The sequence below is a fragment of the Rutidosis leptorrhynchoides genome, chromosome 9 (genome assembly GCF_046630445.1).
Source record: "Rutidosis leptorrhynchoides isolate AG116_Rl617_1_P2 chromosome 9, CSIRO_AGI_Rlap_v1, whole genome shotgun sequence".
NCBI lineage: Eukaryota > Viridiplantae > Streptophyta > Magnoliopsida > Asterales > Asteraceae > Rutidosis > Rutidosis leptorrhynchoides.
This window is the reverse complement of record NC_092341.1, coordinates 43,859,593-43,872,580: the sequence shown is the minus strand read 5'-3', so window position 1 is coordinate 43,872,580 and position 12,988 is coordinate 43,859,593.

Below are 12,988 nucleotides of genomic sequence, written 5' to 3'. Positions count from 1 at the left end.
GATCAAGATGTCGTCGATGAAAACAATAACGAATTTATCAAGGTAAGGCTTGCAAACACGGTTCATAAGATCTATAAATACGGCCGGAGCATTGGTTAAACCGAAAGGCATAACACAGAATTCGTAATGTCTGTATCGGGTGCGGAATGCAGTCCTAGGAATGTCGGATTCCTTGACTCTGAGCTGGTGATAACCGGATCTTAAATCAATCTTAGAATAAACGCTTGACCCTTGAAGTTGGTCGAATAGATCATCAATGCGAGGTAACGGGTAACGGTTCTTTATGGTAAGCTTGTTGAGCTCTCGGTAATCAATACACATTCTCAACGTACCATCCTTCTTTTTGACAAATAAGACAGGTGCTCCCCACGGGGACATACTTGGATGAATAAAACCTAGATCCAAAAGTTCTTGGAGTTGGTTAGAAAGTTCCTTCATTTCGGAAGGTGCTAAACGATACGGTGCTTTAGCAATGGGTGCAGCACCTGGAGATAAATCGATTTGAAATTCAACTTGACGAGGTGGTGGAAGACCAGGGAGATTTTCGGAAAACACATCGGGAAAATCTTTAACAACCGGGACGTTTTCAATACGCGTTTCTTCGAATTTGATCATTTTAACGTGAGCTAGTATGACGGAGTAACCTTTCACAAGGTACTTACGGGCTTTAAGACATGAGATGATATTAAGATTGGAACAACTTCGTTCGCCTTGGATAATAAGAGTTTCTCCACTTCCTAACGGAATTTGAACGGTCTTATCGAAACACATGATGGTTGCTCTCAATGGACCTAACCAATCCATTCCAACCACTACATCGAAACTACCTAGCTCGACCGGCAAAAGGTCTATCTTGAATTCCTTATCGGCTAGAATTAGGTTGCAGTTTTTATATATTTTATCAACTTTCATTAACTTCCCATTAGCCACTTCTACTAATCGTCTAGTTTTTAGGGTTTGGGGCTTTTCAGTAAAGAGGGTGCAAAACTCATTTGACACATAACTCTTATCGGCTCCCGTATCAAATAAAATAGTGGCATAACAATTATTGACGAGGTACGTACCGGTAATGACCTCATCCTCATCACGGGCTTCTGCAGCAGTAATCACAAAAGCACGACCTTTGACAGTAGCATTTGCTCCAGTAGCTGGAGTATCTTTCTTCTTTGGATAATTCGGGCTACTATGCCCCTTTTCACCACAAGTATAGCATGTTGGAGGAGCTCTAGCCGGAACAATGTCTCTATTCTGAGGTAGGTTTCTACAAGTCTTTGCATCATGGCCTATCTTCTTACATATTGTACACACAGCAGTGCACTTTCCCGGATGATGCCTTTCACATCTAGAACAAAACGGACTAGTACCCTGATAACCGGGTCTCGTACCATTCGCCGGTTTCTTATTAAAATTTTGAGCTGAACCCTGAGATGGTTCAAATTTCCTCTTATTGTCACCGTTTATAACTTCGACTTGTTTATTAGCCGAAACTCTCCTACGTTTAGCCATCATTAAACTCTGTGCCATGTGGATCACAACATCCACAGTAACCTTCTCGGCAGAAAACACATTCCCTTGAACATCCTCGGGTAGACCCTCTATATACCGCTCTATCTTGCGGGCTTCAGTTGGGAACATTTTGGGACATAAGGTACAGAGCTCCAGAAAATGATTGGTATAGCTTTCGATATCGGTTCCTTTAACTCTGAGTTCCCAGAACTCAGCTTCGAGCTTTTGGACTTGACTTCTTGGGCAAAACTTATTGACCATCATTCCTTTGAGTTCATCCCATGGGGTAGCATTAGCATTATCTATTCCCACAGATTTGGTATGAGCAGTTCACCATGTCATAGCATTGCCAGTGAGTGAACTTGTGGAAAACTTCACTCGATCATTATCTCCGCAGTTACAGACACGGAAGATTGATTCTAGCTTTTCAAACCATCGGACCAGTTCTACGGCTTCTTCTTTTCCACTAAAAGTGGGTGGTTTACAGTTCTTAAAATCTTTATAGGAGCAAGTTTTAGGAGGAACATTATGATTGTTGTTGTTATTGTTATTGCCTTGGGCAGCAGCCAGCAACAATTGAAATTGCTCAGAAGAAATAGTGACATTTGGCATAAGATTGTTGTTGTTGTTGTTGTTACCACGAGTTGAGTCAGCCATTGATCTTCAATACATAAATACATTATTAGTTGAAGAATCAAGGTGTTATAAGTTCATAATCAAGATTTATAACGTTTGCACAACACACATAGGTGAATAAGACAATATGCTTAAATAAACACTTAACATTATTAGAAACGAGGCATTATATAAGCCTTTATTACACGAGTTTGGAATGGAAAAAGTTTAGGCATAAGCCTTTACATAGATAGGTAAATGGAAAAATATGAAACAAAAGATAGGTTTTAGTTCTTCTTTTTCTCGTTCTCAGCTTCCTTCATAAATTTCTCTATCTTTTCATTTTTCTCCTTTTGTTTCTCGTGGAGGTATTCAAGATTATCGTTGAGGTTAGTGATGCGACTGTTGACAAAGTTGTCGTTGAAATCCTTGATAGCCAGTTGATGATTGATCCGGTTTTTCTCTATTTTCATCTTAGACTCAACTAGTTTTTGGAGGTAGGCAAGAGATTGCTTTCCCCAACGGGTATTCCGTTCTTCCTCAGTCTTCACTTTCATTACTGTCTCCCTCACTTTGTCCATGTTATTTTTTACAAGTTTTTCTAGTCTTTCAGTTTGAGAGTCGAAGGACTCTTTGATGATTTCTTTCAAGATTTTGTTTTCATTTTCTAGGTTGTTTAGACGCACTTCTATTTGAGCAACATGACATCTACTAAACTCCCTATTCTTCTCACAACTACTCTGAAGGTTGAGGATATCAGACTTCACCCTTACGTGTTCCATGTTATTACAAAATAATGGATCGGCTTCTCTAGTGGCGGCGGGTTCGGGTTGTTTTCTCTTTCGAGATGAGTTTTCAGATGATTCTTTAATAGGCTCTTCTTCAGGCTCATAACCTGAGAAGTCACTATCGTAGTTAGGGAGGTCTTGAAGAGCATTCCGTTTGGGAGTATTCATCGGTTGATGAGAGTCAGCAGTATTGGCATGATGTTTTCCTTTTTCATTTCTCGGGGTTGTATAATATTCGGGAGACCCACGCGAGTTGTAATGAGTTTTCGGGCTATAGTTCATTGGTGGTGAAGGAGGACTATAAAGTGGGCTTTGAACTGATTTTTTGGTAGAAGATCCTTCAGTATCTTTCTCAGCTGGTTTGAAAAGAGACATTTTGTTTAGTTGATGATAGCTTGACATTCTAACATTAAGATAGAGATTTTGATTAGATTTTTAAGCTAGGATTGTAAAGAAAGGAAAGGTAGGGTTGAACTCTTTGCTTTAACATTCTAAGGTAATCCTAAGTGATTTAAAGTCTAAGGCAGGAAATGTTATAGTTTCCTAGATCGCTAAGGTACCCTAGCTAACAAGTAAGGCACACATAAAATACAATCCTGGTTCTCTATAACAGCCTGGTTATGCTCTGATACCAATCTATCACACCCCCAGTTAGGGCCTGGGCGAAATGTGATTCAATATCATAATACATACCAACATATTATAAAATGAGAACAATAACTATATGAATAAAACCAAATTGTATTTGAATAAACGCAGCGGAAGAATTAATAATGTCGTTACAAGAATTATAAATTGTTCAAATGCAGAAAAGTAAATATGCGATAAGTCTTGATCCTAGCCAAGTAAGTCATCACATAAGCAGTAGATATAGAGGTCCTGATCATTCAGTACCTGAGACAAACATGCTAAAAGTGTCAACCAAAAAGGTTGAGTGAAATTTATAGGTTTAACAAATATGTTTGACCGTTTGTTTTTAGACCACAAGATTTGTTATAAAAGTAGATCACGCAGATCCAAAAGTAGTACTGATTCGTGATATTTTAGACTAAACGTTTGTTTTGTTGCCCCGATGATAAGTTGGCAGTACCTTATCACCATGTTTAAATCATTATTAAGTAATACAAAGACATCGCGGTCAAATGTATCGGGGACGTTACTCCCGATAGGCCTACCCCCAATAATTAAGAATGCCTTATCCTGAAAGCAATTAAAAAATATCACTGTGGGGTCTTAGTAGCATAAGCTAGTCATAGTACAGTTTAGGTTCGTACTTGTGTCTAAGTTGTTTAAAGTATAAAAGCAGCATGTGTCTCACCCCAGTAAGTATAAAAAGTGCTATAGCAATAAGAGTGGGGCTATGAAAGTCACCTTAGTAATTCGATGAGATAAAGTAATCCTTAAAGAGGAAGTATGGATGAGCGAAGCACGGAATAAGTCAACCTAAGAATAAGTTGGGAATAGTTTAGATGTTTTGCCCGTATTATAATAAGTGTAAGTATTTTCTTTTATAGTAAGTTTAAAGAAGGTTTATCGTTTTGGAAAGGCTTTTCATACTAGACAAGCTTCCAATCTAACATTTTCAATTTAAAATGGCCTTTTCAGGTCATAGGTTTCTGAGCTACAGGATCCTTTAACTCGGTAATCCAAACTCTCCGCCTAGACTTTCGAGCGTCCATCCACTCGAGAAAGATCAAGATCTATACCCATCTAATATACCGTTCCAATACGTTTTTAGGTGAGTATAGGAATACAACACTTTAAATACTTTATACAATAAGTATTTACTTAAGTTCGATTGTATTATCGTTATTAAGATTGTTTGGTTTTTAAATCCTAATAATAAGTAGGATATATTTAAGTAGGTAAACAAGTGTTATACATAGAAATTGTGTTTTATGAATGGGTATGTATTAATATCAAGTTAATATGTATATATATATATATATATATATATATATATATATATATATATATATATATATATATATATATATATATATATATATCTTATATGTTAAAATATGTATAGTTTAATTTTAAGTTTTATGTCAATATAAGTACCAATAATTATCTAAAAATGCTAACAAGTGTTTTATTGATTTAAAAACAGTAAGTGACATGTATAAAACATTATAAAAATTTTCTATACATAAATATTAAGTTTTATGTATTAAATATTAAATTTTTTTATAGCTAAAATACAAATAAATAGATAAACAAGTTTAACAACACATTTTATATTTTTCTTAGGTTCTACTGACCAAAATAAACTTAGGAAAAATTTATAAATTTTTGTTATGGTGTAAAAGTATTTATTTCTAATTTCTTTTTCGGTTCAAGATAAATCAAAGTTTATAAAGTAATAATTATTATATCAACTCAATTAATTCATCTAAAATTTTTGTATGCCTAATATAGTGTATTAAGCTTAGAAAAATTATTTGTACATTTATATTAATAGTTTAACTATTTAATTCAACTTTTGTATTGTTTTTAGTTTAAATTCAAAATTTAATAGAAATATATAATTATTAATTCTAAAAATAATTTTATAACTTTCTTATTAGTTCCTAAGTAATTTCCATTGATTATTGTAGTCATAAACATGTTATATCATTAAATTCTATTTTTCTTTTTAAAACAGATTTTCCGATACTGTAGCAAAAGTAGAAGAAAATACAAATTAATTATTTAAAATGACAAATAAATCAAACATAAATTTTTATAATTACTTTTATGACCTAAGGAACAAGTGAAAATTATAAAACATAATATATAAAAGTGTTTACTATTTATTTCTTCATTATCTATATATACCGAATATAAAAAAAGTCAGTTTTTGATTTTTAATAAATATAAATTCGAATGTATAATTCATAAAAATAATTTTTATAGTCATTAGGATACTTAATACTAATTATTATGTATTTACATTATTTATTATAATTAATTTCGTATTTATTTGGTATTTAACATAAAACTAGCACAAAAATATGATAAAAACTAAATAAAAACTATAAAAATAATATAGAGAACTTACAAAAATAATTTTTGCAGAGGTTTGAGAGTATGATCTTCAAGTGAGAATAAATTTTTAAGGTGTAAAGGATTTTGAAAGAAATGGCTAGTATTTATAGGTGAAAACTTGGTATAAAAAAATGTATAAAAGAAATAAAAAGAAAAAGAAAAGAAAAATAAAAATATTAATAATTGTATCAGCCCATAATTTGTATTAAATAAAGAAAAGTGTTTTTATAAAGCTAGATCTAGATCTAGAATAAAATTAAAAAAATAAAAAGCAAAAAGTATTAAATTTTTTTTTTGTTTACTATTCGGCTCTACAGTAACTTTTTATTTATATATATATATATATACATATATATATTTTTTTTACAATGACTATAACCTTCATTTTTATAAAAGATATCATTGTATAGATTAGTTTTTGTAAGTGGTAACATATTTACATAAACTTTACATCTTATAAATATGTATATACTTTTTAGTTATATATAAATATATATGTATATATAACTTTGTCAAGTATAAAGTTTATAAATTTAACTAATAAACTTATGTTACTTGATATGAATTTATATATTGTAAACTTATTTATTTTAAGTATACATTATATAAATTACTTGATAAGTTTAGGTTTCGTTATATAATATAAACTTATAGATGTACTTTGTTGAATAATATTTATCCGTTTAACGTTTGTTAGTTTCGTATATATATATATATATATATATATATATATATATATATATATATATATATATATATATATAAATAACGACCATTCATTAATACTTAATCTTTTTTTTTTCGGGCATTTTAAATTATACGGAAGAAAATATAGATGAAAAAATGAGGGTCGTTATACTTTCCTTAAATACTTTTGTGCCTTCATGCACGAAATCAGGTTAAGTTTTACGCCGGTTTTATCTCCATAAACCATCAAATTCTCTCCATTATCAAGGGGTATACAAATCGCCTTCTCGAAACACACGACTTCGGCTCTATTCTTAGACAACCAGTCCATTCCAATTACTACGTCAAAGCTTCATATTTCAATAGGCATCAGGTCCACCAAAAATGGTTTTCCTTCTAAAACTAAGGTACAGTCTTTGTAGATTTTATTAGCCTTCATAAGTTTACCGTTCACCAGTTCAATACAGTACTTAGTGTCTATAGGTACATGGGTTTTGTCAAGCATGCAACTAGATTCTATGGATACGAAACTGAAATGTCCCGTTCATATTGATTATAAACGTTCCATATTAATTGATTTCGTCGCGAGTTTTTGACCTCTATATGAGACGTTTTTGAAAGACTGCATTCATTTTTAAAACAACCACAACCTTTATTTTATCGATAAAGGTTTAAAAAGCATTACGTAGATTATCAAATAATGATAATCTAAAATATACCGTTTACACACGACCATTGCATAATGGTTTACAATAAGAATATATTACATCAAAAATAAGTTTCTTGAATGCAGTTTTTACATAATATCATACAAGCATGGACTCCAAATCTTATTCTTATTTTAGTATGCAACAGCGGAAGCTCTTAATAATCACCTGAGAATAAACATGCTTAAAACGTCAACAAAAATGTTGGTGAGTTATAGGTTTAACCTATATATTATCAAATCATAGTAATAGACCACAAGATTTCATATTTCAATATACATCCCATACATAGAGATAAAAATCATTCATATGGTGAACACCTGGTAACCGACATTAACAAGATGCATATAGAATATCCCCATCATTCCGGGACACCCATCGAACATGATAAAATTGAAGTACTAAAGCATTCCAAATTCCGGAATGGGGCTTGTTGAGCCCGATAGATCTATCTTTAGGATTCGCGTTAATTTGGGGGTCTGTTCCCAAATTCTTAGGCTATCAAGCTAAAAAGGGGCATATTCGGCTTCGATCATTCACCCATATAATGTAGTTTCATTTACTTGTGTCTATTTCGTAAAACATTTATAAAATTGCATGTATACTCATACCAAAATATTAGATTTTAAAAGTGGGACTATAACTCACTTTCACAGATTTTTACTTCGTCGGGAAGTAAGACTTGGCCACTGGTAGATTCACGAACCTATAACAAATATGTACATATATATATCAAAGTATGTTCAAAATATATTTACAACATTTTTAATACGTTTTAATGTTTTAAGTTTATTAAGTCAGCTGTCCTTGTTAGTAACCTACAACAAGTTGTCCATAGTTAGATGTACAGAAAAAAATTGATATATATTATCTTGACCCAATCCACGACCCAGTGTATACATGTCTCAGGCTAGATCACAACTCAAAGTATATATATTTTTAGAATTAACCTCAACCCTGTATAGCTAACTCCAACATTACTGCATATAGAGTGTCTATGGTTGTTGCAAATAATATATATAGATGGGTCGATATGATATGTCAAAACATTTGCATACGTGTTTATGGTATCCCAAGATTACATTATATATTAGAATATATGTATAATACAATATAAGTTAGCTAGGATATGATTAATATAGATTTGTTACAATATTTCCCATAGCTACAACAATCAAAAAAATATCCAATCTTGTTTTACCCATAACTTCTTCGTTTTAAATCCGTATTGAGTGAATCAAATTGCTATGGTTTCATATTGAACTCTATTTTATGAATCTAAACAGAAAAAGTATAGGTTTATAGTCGGAAATATAAGTTACAAGTCGTTTTTGTAAGAGATGGTCATTTTAGTCGAAAGAACGACGTCTTGATGACCATTTTGAAAAACATACTTCCACTTTGAGTTTAACCATGATTTTTGGATATAGTTTGATGTTCATAAGAAAAATCATTTTCCCAGAAGAACAACTTTTAAATCAAAGTTTATCATAGTTTTTAATTATCAAACCCCAAAACATCCCGCGGTGTTACTACGACAGCGTATATCCGGTTTTACGGTGTTTTTAGTGTTTTTCGGTTTTAAATCATTAAGTTAGCATATAATATAGATATAGAACATGTGTTTAGTTAATTTTAAAAGTCAAGTTAGAAGGATTAACTTTTGTTTGCGAACAAGTTTAGAATTAACTAAACTATGTTCTAGTGATTTCAAGTTTAAACCTTCGAATAAGGTAATTTTATATATATGAATCGAATGATGTTATGAACATCATTACTACCTCAGGTTTTGTGGATAAACCTACTAGAAATGAGAAAAATAGATCTAGCTTCAAAGGATCCTTGGATGGCTTGAAAGTTCTTGAAGCAGAATCATGACACGAAAACAAGTTCAAGTAAGATTTCCACTCGAAATAAGATTGTTATAGTTATAGAAATTGAATCAAAGTTTGAATATGAGTATTACCTTGTATTAGAAAGATATCTTACTGTAAATAAGAAAGATTTCTTGAGGTTGGATGATCACTTTACAAGATTGGAAGTAAGCTACCAAACTTGGAAGTATTCTTGATTTTATGAAACTAGAACTTATAGAATTTATGAAGAACACTTAGAACTTGAAGATAGAACTTGAGAGAGATCAATTAGATGAAGAAAATTGAAGAATGAAAGTGTTTGTAGGTGTTTTTGGTCGTTGGTATATGGATTAGATGTAAAGGATGTGTAATTTTATTTACTTGTAAATAAGTCATGAATAATTACTAATATTTTTGCAATTTTATGAGATATTTCATGCTAGTTGTCAAATGATAGTTCCCACATGTGTTAGGTGACTCACATGGGCTGCTAAGAGCTGATCATTAGAGTATATATACCAATAGTACATACATCTAAAAGCTGTGTATTGTACGAGTACGAATACGGGTGCATACGAGTAGAATTGTTGATGAAACTGAACGAGGATGTAATTGTAAGCATTTTTATTAAGTAGAAGTATTTTGATAAGTGTCTTGAAGTCTTTCAAAAGTGTATGAATACATATTAAAATACTACATGTATATACATTTTAACTGAGTCGTTAAATCAGCGTTAGTCGTTACATGTAAATGTTGTTTTGAAGCCTTTAGGTTAACGATTCTGTTAAGTGTTGTTAACCCATTGTTTATTATATCAAATGAAATGTTAAATTATTACATTATAATGATATTATGATGTATTAGTATATCTTAATATGATATATATATATATACAATTAAATGTCGTTACAACGATAATCGTTACATATATGCCTCGTTTCGAAATCCTTAAGTTAGTAGTCTTGTTTTTACATATGTAGTTCATTGTTAATATACTTAATGATATGTTTACTTATAATAATACCATGTTAACTATATGTATATATATATCCATATATATAACATCATATAGTTTTTACAAGTTTTAATGTTCGTGAATCACCGGTCAACTTGGGTGGTCAATTGTCTATATGAAATCTATTTCACTTAATCAAGTCTTAACTAGTTTGATTGCTTAATATGTTGGAAACACTTAATCATGTAAATAACAATTTCATTTAATATATATAAACATGAAAAAGTTTGGGTCACTACAGTACCTACCCGTTAAATAAATTTTGTTCCGAAATTTTAAGCAGTTGGAGGTGTTGACATATCTTCTGGAAATAAGTGCGGGTTGTAGTGACCCGAACTTTTCCATGTTTATATATATATTAAATAAAATTGTTATTTACATGATTAAGTGTTTCCAATATGTTAAGCAATCAACTTATTAAGACTTGATTAATTGAATTAGGTTTCATATAGACAATTGACCACCCAAGTTGACTGGTGATTCACGAACGTTAAAACTTGTAAAAACTATACAATGACATATATATGGTTATATATATAGTTAAAATGATTTTATTATAAGTATGTATCTCATTAGGTATTTTAACAATGAGTTATATACATAAAAATTAGACTATTAATTTAAGAAACTCGAAAACGATATATATAACGATTATCGTTATAACAACGTCTTACTAGGTACATATGAATCATATTAAGATATTGATACACTTGGTTAATTATGTTAAATGATAAGTAAATATATCATTTAAGTGTATTAACAATGAACTACATATGTAAAAATAAGACTACTAACTTAATGATTTCGAAACGAGACATATATGTAACGATTATCGTTGTAACGACATTTAACTGTATATATAGCATACTAAGATATATTATATATCATAATATCATGATAATGTAACAATTTAACATCTCATTTGATATAATAAACAATGGGTTAACAACATTTAACAAGATCGTTAACCTAAAGGTTTCAAAACAACATTTACATGTAACGACTAACGATGACTTAACGACTCAGTTAAAATGTATATACATGTAGTGTTTTAATATGTATTCATACACTTTTAAAAGACTTCAAGACACTTATCAAAATACTTCTACTTAACAAAAATTCTTACAATTACATCCTCGTTCAGTTTCATCAACAATTCTACTCGTATGCACTCGTATTCGTACTCGTACAATATACGGCTTTTAGATGTATGTACTATTGGTATATACACTCCAATGATCAGCTCTTAGCAGCCCATGTGAGTCACCTAACACATGTGGGAACCATCATTTGGCAACTAGCATGAAATATCTCATAAAATTACAAAAATATGAGTAATCATTCATGACTTATTTACATGAAAACAAAATTACATATCCTTTATATCTAATCCATACACCAACGACCAAAAACACCTACAAACACTTTTATTCTTCAATTTTCTTCATCTAATTGATCTCTCTCAAGTTCTATCTTCAAGTTCTAAGTGTTCTTCATAAATTCCAAAAGTTCTAGTTTCATAAAATCAAGAATACTTCCAAGGTTGCAAGTTTACTTCCATGTTTTCTAAATCCATTCCAAGTAATCATCCAAGATCAAGAAACCTTTGTTACTTACAGTAGGTTATATTTCTAATACAAGGTAATAATCATATTCAAACTTTAATTCAATTTCTATAACTATAACAATCTTATTTCGAGTGAAAATCTTACTTGAAATTGTTTGCGTGTCAAGATTCTGCTTCAAGAACTTTCAAGCCATCCAAGGATCCTTTGAAGCTAGATCTATTTTTCTCATTTCCAGTAGGTTTATCCAAGGAATTTGAGGTAGTAATGATGTTCATAACATCATTCGATTCATACATATAAAGCTATCTTATTCGAAGGTTTAAACTTGTAATCACTAGAACATAGTTTAGTTAATTCTAAACTTATTCGCAAATAAAAGTTAATCCTTCTAACTTGATTTTTAAAATCAACTAAACACATGTTCTATATCTATATGATATGCTAACTTAATGATTTAAAACCTGGAAACACGAAAAATACCGTAAAACCGGATTTACGCCGTCGTAGTAACACGCGCGGGCTGTTTTGGGTTAGTTAATTAAAAACTATGATAAACTTTGATTTAAAAGTTGTTATTCTGGGAAAATGATTTTTATTATGAACATGAAACTATATCCAAAAATTATGGTTAAACTCAAAGTGGAAGTATGTTTTCTAAAATGGTCATCTAGACGTCGTTCTTTCGATTGAAATAACTACCTTTACAAAAATAACTTGTAACTTATTTTTTCGACTATAAACCTATACTTTTTCTGTTTAGATTCATAAAATAGAGTTCAATATGAAACCATAGCAATTTTATTCACTCAAAACGGATTTAAAATGAAGAAGTTATGGGTAAAACAAGATTGGATAATTTTTCTCATTTTAGCTACGTGAAAATTGGTAACAAATCTATTCCAACCATAACTTAATCAACTTGTATTGCATATTATGTAATCTTGAGATACCATAGACACGTATACAATGTTTCGACCTATCATGTCGACACATCTATATATATTTCGGAACAGCCATATACACTCTATATATGAATGTTGGAGTTAGCTATACAGGGTTGAGGTTGATTCCAAAATATATATAGTTTGAGTTGTGATCAATACTGAGATACGTATACACTGGGTCGTGGATTGATTCAAGATAATATTTATCGATTTATTTCTGTACATCTAACTGTGTACACTAGTTGTAGGTTACTAACGAGGACAGCTGACTT